The 8594-nt window shown below is 39.1% G+C and overlaps 1 pseudogene; it reads left to right on the top strand.

The window, feature by feature from the left end:
• The first annotated feature begins 7774 nt into the window (after nucleotides 1-7774).
• LOC143411968 (protein LLP homolog pseudogene) lies at nucleotides 7775-8164 on the top strand (annotated as a pseudogene).
• The last annotated feature ends 430 nt before the right edge of the window (nucleotides 8165-8594 follow it).

Genomic DNA, 8594 nt, shown 5'->3' with positions numbered 1-8594 from the left:
ACAAAGAAATGAGCTGGTATGGTGGCATACACTTGTCATCACAGTGACTCCGGAGGATGAGGGAGATCTCAAGTTCAAGTCCAACCTCAGCAACTTAGCAAGATCTTGTCCCAAAGTACAAATTAAAAAGGGCTGGGGATAAAGCTCAGTAGCTCAGTGGTAAAGCCCCCTGCGTTTAATCCCCAGGGTGGGCAGGGAGGAGAAAGGAAAAGAAGGAGAGAAGCTTTCAAGCCTCAAACAGCATGAAGAAAAATTCAGCGTTTATTACTTAGTGAAAGAAGCCAGTCTGGAAAAGGCTGCATATTATATCATTCTAATTACATGACATTCCGGAAAAAGCAAAAGTAGAGAGACAGTAAAAGATCCGTGGTTTCCAGGGCAGGGGGAGAGGGGGCGATAATAAAGCACATGGGGATTTTTAGGGCAATAAAATTATTCTGTCTGATGCTACAATGGAGGATACATGTCATCAGGCATTTGTCAAAACCCATAAAATGCACTACATCAAGAGTGAACCCTTGTCTCAACCATGGGGGGAATTAGTCTTCATTCATCTTTCATATTCATCCATTCAACACTGTAAGGCATTTATGCAAGCTCACTGAGTAGTGTGGTTCACCATTCTTGATTCACAGCCCTTTGATACTGTCATTTAAAAGGCCCAAATAAATTTCATACTAAGCTTAAAGATAAATTAAAGACAATGGCTACTTGGAGGGGGGTATAGGAGATTGAACTCAGGGGCTCTTGACCACTGAGCCATATTCCCAGCCCTATTTTGTATTTTATTTAAAGGCAGGGTCTCACTGAGTTGCTTAGTGCTTCATTTTTGCTGAGGCTAACTTTGAACTCGCAATCCTCCTGCCTCAGCCTCCAGAGCTTCTCTTTTTGTCTAACAATCCCACAAAATGGACATTACCCCAAGTTGTTAAGTATTCTTTTGTAATATGAGTTTTGGGCACATGCAAACAATTTAATCCTACATGTTCGATGTCATATTTAGTGATTATTTTAGGTGTGCTAGATAACTACTAAGTAGAAATACAAATAGCTGCATCCTCTGGGCGATGATTCCTTTGGTGTGCACACTCTATGGGATCTAGGACTCCTGAGTAACGTGGCTGGTGCAACCCATGTTTGTTTGGTGGACAAGAACCCAATGTTTTAGACTTTTCACTTGGAATAAATGTGGTCCAAAGAATAAATTAGTGATCCATAATTTATTTAACAATCCATCAATTATTGTATGGAAGTAGTGGACAGTGTTTTGCTTTATAAACAACTCTACAGTAAACATCAATGTCAATTACTCTTTGCTCAAATTCAAGATTAAGTTTCTTGAGATAAACCCAGGAAGACAAAACTGCTCCATCAAGGAGAATCGTCGTACTTCTGTTGTTCATTTACAAACTCAAAAATTCAATGTGTAACACTCCTTAAAATTCTGAACATAAGATTTATTTTTGAGATAGTTCTATCTTCTAAATAGGCCAGTTGATTCACTCTTGTTCTGAATATTGAGGAGATATCAAATGACGCAAAAGCAAAAGCAATGGTTAAATATTAATAGGCAGGAACTGGAACGTAAGTTACTCATCACTTCAAGGGCATCAGACTAGGAGTCAGGAGAACTTCAGCCTCCACCAACAGAAGCTGATGAGAAGAGATCCCTGCCCACCTCCCATCATTTTCTCCCATGTCCCATTCCTTGTAGCATGCATCACTGTGTCCCCAGAATGTCTTGCTCACTCACTCATTGATTCATTCTGTAAACTAATGTCCATGTGCTGTAGCCTTCCTCACTTCTGTATTTTTTAAAGTCTAATAAATTCTGCTTTTAAATGGTTATATATTGGAAGGAAAGATAAGGGGAAAGTGTGTACGTGTGTATGTGTCTGCACATGTACTTACAAACAGGTACACGTGATAAACAGTTCACAACTTCCTCAAATGGTGATAGAAGTAACATTTGATTATATTATTCCATGCTGAAAGTCTAAAACACCAGGTTTCCATGCACGAACCATGTATTGCACAAGCCGCGGTTACCCAGGGTTCCTAGATGACCACAGAACACACACACACCAACAGACTGTCCCACTAAGGATGCCAATCATTTGTTTAGCTATGTAGTAGTTATCTCAAGCACATATGACAAGCAACTAAATGTGACCTTGGAACATTTTTTTGAATAGTGACTGTTAGGGTTTAAATATAAGGTGTTCCCCAAAAGCTCATGTGTGAAACAATGTAAGAATTTTTAGAAGTGAAGTGATTAGATTATGAGAGTTTTGACCTAATCAGGGGATTAATCCATTGATGTGGATTAACCGGGTGGTAACTGAAAGCAGGTGGGGCTGGAAGAGATAGGTCACTGGGGCATCCCTAATGAACAGAGCTCTCTCTTTGCTTTGATATTGTCATGTCCTGAGCTGCCTTCCTTAATCATGCCTTTCCACCATGATGTGCTGACTCATCTTGGGCCCAGAGCAATGGAGTCCACCATCTGTGAACTGAGACCTCTAAAACTATGAGCCCCAAATAAACTTTCCATCCTCTACATTGTTCTTGTCAGGACTTTTGGTCACAGTGACCAAAAAAAGCTGACTAAAACTGTAACTCACAAATATCATTTTTCAGTCCTCAATAAAATGATATTTTTTAAATTATATTAAAGTTTAAGAGTAATCAGTATTAGCTCTAGCCATCTGAGCCCACCAGTCTCTAAGGTTCTTCAGGAAGATTCTGACTGGACAAAGTCAGGGTCATATCTTCAGATGTTATCCTTGGTCTAATGCAATGAAAGAAATGGGAATACCCACTGCCTGGGGAAAAGAAAGTCAGGAGAAAACGTATCTGCACAAAGGTTGGGGCAGTGGAGGTAAGAAAGTTCACTGGAGCTCAGAGTTGCCACTCTATAAAAACTGATGCAGGGAGACCCCAGACTTCTTCAAATGGATATGTAAGCAGGAGCCAAATAAAGTTTAAAAAAAAAAAAAAAAACTATTTTAATCCTAAGTAGAAAAATCTGGCGTTGTTCTTTAAACATTCCCTACCAAACCGCCATGGTGGGTGTAAAATTTAAGGGGTGCCAAAAAAAATTTTTTTAATAATCAAGACAATATTTAAAATTAATATTTTTAAAATGAAAATTAAGGGCAAAATAAAAAACATGATGGACAAAATATTAGCATTGTTAATGAAAACAAGAATACTCATTTTGTTCATTTTTAAAATATTTTATTAAAATATTCTTTAACTAGATTGCTAGGTTTTTTACCCACTCTTCCCTCCCTGGTCCCAACCCTCAAGGAAACCAAGTCTCAGCTAAGAGTCAAAAGCTATTCTGTCCCTCTAAAATCTGGAACAAGACAGGGATGCCCTCTCTCACCACTTCTATTCAATATAGTTCTCGAAACACTGGCCAGAGCAATTAGACAGACGAAAGAAATTAAAGGCATAAAAATAGGAAAAGAAGAACTTAAATTATCACTATTTGCGGATGATATGATCCTATACCTAGAAGACACAAAAGGGTCTACAAAGAAACTACTAGAGCTAATAAATGAATTCAGCAAAGTGGCTGGATAAAAAATCAACACGCATAAATCAAAGGCATTCCTGTATATCAGCGACAAATCTTCTGAACTGGAAATGAGGACATCTACCCCATTCACAATAGCCTCAAAAAAAATAAAATACTTGGGAATCAACCTAACAAAAGAGGTGAAAGATTTATACAATGAAAACTACAGAACCCTAAAGAGAGAAATAGAAGAAGATCTCAGAAGATGGAAAAATATACCCTGTTCATGGATAGGCAGAACTAACATCATCAAAATGGCAATATTACCAAAAGTTCTCTATAGGTTCAATGCAATGCCAATCAAAATCCCAACGGCATTTCTTGTAGAAATAGATAAAGCAATCATGAAATTCATATGGAAAAATAAAAGACCCAGAATAGCAAAAGCAATTCTAAGCAGGAAGTGTGAATCAGGAGGTGTAGCGATACCAGATTTCAAACTGTACTACAAAGCAATAGTAACAAAAACAGCATGGTACTGGTACCAAAACAGGCGGGTGGACCAATGGTATAGAATAGAGGACACAGAAACCAATCCACAAAATTACAACTATCTTATATTCGATAAAGGGGCTAAAAGCATGCAATGGAGGAAGGATAGCATCTTCAACAAATGGTGCTGGGAAAACTGGAAATCCATATGCAATAAAATGAAACTGAATCCCTTCCTCTCGCCATGCACAAAAGTTAACTCAAAATGGATCAAGGACCTTGATATCAAATCAGAGACTATGCGTCTGATAGATGAAAAGGTTGGCTCTGATCTACATATTGTGGGGTCGGGCTCCAAATTCCTTAATAGGACACCCATAGCACAAGAGTTAAAAACAAGAATCAACAAATGGGACTTACTTAAACTAAAAAGTTTTTTCTCAGCAAGAGAAACAATAAGAGAGGTAAATAGGGAGCCTACATCATGGGAACAAATTTTTACTCCTCACACTTCAGATAGAGCCCTAATATCCAGAGTATACAAAGAACTCAAAAAATTAAACAATAAGAAAACAAATAAACCAATCAACAAATGGGCCAAAGACCTGAACAGACACTTCTCAGAGGAGGACATACAATCAATCAACAAGTACATGAAAAAATGCTCACCATCTCTAGCAGTCAGAGAAATGCAAATCAAAACCACCCTAAGATACCATCTCACTCCAGTAAGATTGGCAGCCATTATGAAGTCGAACAATAACAAGTGCTGGCGAGGATGTGGGGAAAAGGGTACTCTTATACATTGCTGGTGGGACTGCAAAATGGTGAGGCCAATATGGAAAGCAGTATGGAGATTCCTGGGAAATCTGGGAATGGAACCACCATTTGACCCAGCTATTGCCCTTCTTGAACTGTTCCCTGAAGACCTCAAAAGAGCGTACTACAGGGATACTGCCACATCGATGTTCATAGCAGCACAATTCACAATAGCTAGACTGTGGAACCAACCCCGATGCCCCTCAATAGATGAATGGATAAAAAAAAATGTGGCATTTATACATAATGGAGTACTACGCAGCACTAAGAAATGACAAAATCATGGAATTTGCAGGGAAATGGATGGCACTAGAGCAGATTATGCTAAGTGAAGCTAGCCAATCCCTAAAAAACAAATGCCAAATGTCTTCTTTGATATAATGAGAGCAACCAAGAACAGAGCAGGGAGGAAGAGCAGGAGGAAAAGATTAACATTAAGCAGAGTCATGAAGTGGGAGGGAAAGGGAGAGAAAAGGGAAATTGCTTGGAAATGGAAGGAGACCCTCATTGTTATACAAAATTACATATAAGAGTTTGTGAGGGGAATGGGAAAAAAATAAGGAGAGAAATGAATTACAGTAGATGGGGTAGAGAGAGAAGATGGTAGGGGAGGGGAGGGGGGATAGTAGAGGATAGGAAAGATAGCAGAATACAACAGTCACTAATAGGGCATTATGTAAAAATATGGATGTGTAACCGATGTGATTCTGCAATCTTTGTAATGTTTTGAATAACCAATAAAAAAATAAAATTAAAAAAAAAATAAAAAAAATTAAAAAAAAAAAAAGCTATTCTGTCCCAGACAAAGAGGAGGAGTGGGGACAAAGTAGCCCCTTCCTATAGCCCTGGGAATGTCTCAAGTCCAAATGTTCTTCTGCCACACAGCAGAGGAAATTCTGAGATTGCCCAGATCTAGTGAATAAAAACGTATCACACACAGTTCAATTTGAATTTCAGAAAACAAGAAATATTTTTTAGCATACATATATCCCAAGCAATATTTGGGACATACTTACACTTTTAAAAAGCTGTGTGTTATTTATTTGAAATTCAAATTGAATACAGCATGATGGATTTTATCTGGCATCCTCCACTCCACCCCCAGGAAGCCTACCTAAGCCCAGACAAGAGTGTTTATCTATCCCCTCCCAGAGAGATGGTCACTGAAGACTAATAGCAAGAACAAAAGAAATAAAAAATAAGAAGTGAACTGAAAGCCAGACCAACGTAGAAAGAATGTTATAGAACATCTGCTAATGGAGACCAAGGGAGATTTCCCATAAAAACAAGAAAATTTAATCTAATTTGCAAAAGCTTCCCTTGTGCTAATTTGTTAACAGCTCTTGTAGAGACACAGAACCAAATGCATTTTCCTCCGCTTCTTCTTCTTCTTTTTTTTTTTCCTTATTTTATGCAAATCAAAGCCATCCCTGCTGAGATACTGAAAATAGTGAGACTGGGTTGTGTCCCACAGGCTATGACCAGGTTCGTGAATAGACTATGTCAATCAAATTTAGCTTCTTTTTCCCAATCATACTGATTGTTTGGTCAACCTACTACACCTGTCACTTCTATTCACAGTCTGTGTGCGTCGCCTTGGCTGTCAGGGGCTACAGGTTGCTTCAGACCCACTACCAATGGGGGTTGGTCTGCGATGGGCATCTGTGTGGTTTCACTGGTTCTTGGGATCTCAGGCAGGAGGCAGGAGGCAGGAGGCAGGAGCATCACAACCCCCTACAGGAAATCTGCCCTCACAGGCCCCTCTCTGGTGCTGAAGGAGGACACAGTTTTTCTCCCCTCCTCCATGTTAGAGAACAGGCTGTCATCCAGCAGAATCAGAAGGAAGGCAGGAATGGTTTCCATCTGAACATCATAATGGTGCAAACAATCAAGCCTCTTCTATCTTCACTCAAACTGGGCTCTTGCTTCACACGGTATTGCACACAGCAGCCCTTGGAAATTGTCTTCTACTTCCCAAAAAGATGAACCTTGCCAATTGCTGTAGTTCGGATCAAAAGTGTCCCCCAAAGGCCCTGTGTTAAGGTCTTGGTCTCCAGCCCAAGGTATCACTGGGAGGTGGCAGATCCCTTAAAAAGTGGGAGCTGGTGGGAAGCTTTAGGTCACTGGAGCCAGGCCCTTGAAAGGGATTCTAACACTTTGTTCTCTTTATCTTTGTCTTTTTCAACTCTGGCCATAAGGTGAGGGCTTCCTTGACCCCAGGGTTCCCACCATGATATGTTACCCTGTTACAAGCCCAAAAACAATGGGCAAACCCACCTCAGACTGAACATTCCAAAACAGTGAGGCTCAATAAACCTTTCTTCTTTTTAAGTTGACATCAAGTGTTTTGTTAGAGTAACAGCTGACTAACACAGGGATATAAATTTAAGGTGAAAACATCTCACCCCCAGTAATGTTTCTCTTTTCATTTTTCCCATGCATTTTTTCTTTGTTACAAAATTGCATTCCTTTTTTAAACTTTATATTATTTATTTATTTTTTAATGTGGTGCTGAGGATCGAACCCAGCGTCTCTCGTGTGCTAGTCGAGCACTCTACTGCTGAGCCACCACCCCAGCTCACATTCAATTTTCATATATAACTTTCTTCCTGTTTACATTCTTCTCTTTTAAACTGAAAAAAAGTAAACAGTTAAAGGGAAGAGACTACATCATCCATGAACTGGCTGCTGTATGTTTATGTCTTGAATACCTGTCCACTTGCAGAGGTTGCTTAGATAGACAGAAATATCATCTCCAAGTAGGAACTTTAACTTTTCAAACATAGCTGACAGCATTCTGACTGGGGAGACCTAATCTAACTGAACGACCAAAATATAAAATTTATCCTTAATAAAAAGAGAAAGGAAATCCATGCTTAGGAAAGTAAGATGACATTACTATTAAGAGACTCTGAGGTGGCGTGCTGCTTGCAAAACGTGATCTTGTAAAAGATGGCTAAAAGCTTACAGAGTAAGTGGAAAAGGAAGATGCGGGCTGAAAAGAGGAAAAAGGAGTGCTCCGAAAGAGCTCAACAGACTTAAAAGTATTTTCAAAGTCGGCAGTGATGTTTTAATGAAAGATGTTGAAGAAATAGCAGCTGTGTTGGTACCTAAACATTGCCAAGAGAAAACGCAGTGTGTGGTGAATGATGAAAAAGACGACATGAAAATGGAGACTGAGATTAAGAGAAACAAAAAGACTCTTCTAGACCAGCATGGACAGTATCTGAGCGGATGAACCAGAGGCAAAGAAAAAGACTGAAGGCAAAGCCAGAAAAAGGAAAGGAGAAGAGCAAAGCAAAAGCAGCAAAAGGTTTGGCCTGGTAGACTCTTAAAAACCTGAAAAATTCTACATGGGACAGATGTTTGATTGGAGAATGGATACATTGATTTTGACTCTCACTAAATGAAAACTATTCATTTTCATATTTTAAGTTGACTTTTTGTCTTCAATTCAAACCCAGAGTAACCCTTCAAGTTTGTTGAACTTGAATAAAGTATTTTCTTTGGTAAATGAAAGATATATTGATGTTTTAATTGGATGTCACTCAATATCTATATACTATAAGACAGAAAAATTCTGTCAAGAATTAATATGGTTGACCAGGTGTGTTGGAACACACACGTGATCCCAGCAGCTCAGGAGATTTAGGCAGGTGGATCACAAGTTCAAAGACAGCCTCAGCAACTTAGCAAGTTCCTAAGCAACTGAGATCATGTTTCAAAAAATAAAAAGGTCTGGGGTGTGGCTTAGTGG

The sequence above is a fragment of the Callospermophilus lateralis genome, chromosome 13, assembly GCF_048772815.1.
Source record: "Callospermophilus lateralis isolate mCalLat2 chromosome 13, mCalLat2.hap1, whole genome shotgun sequence".
Taxonomy (NCBI): Eukaryota; Metazoa; Chordata; class Mammalia; order Rodentia; family Sciuridae; genus Callospermophilus; species Callospermophilus lateralis.
Note: the sequence above shows the minus strand (reverse complement) of the source record. Positions and strands in the feature narration are given on the sequence as shown.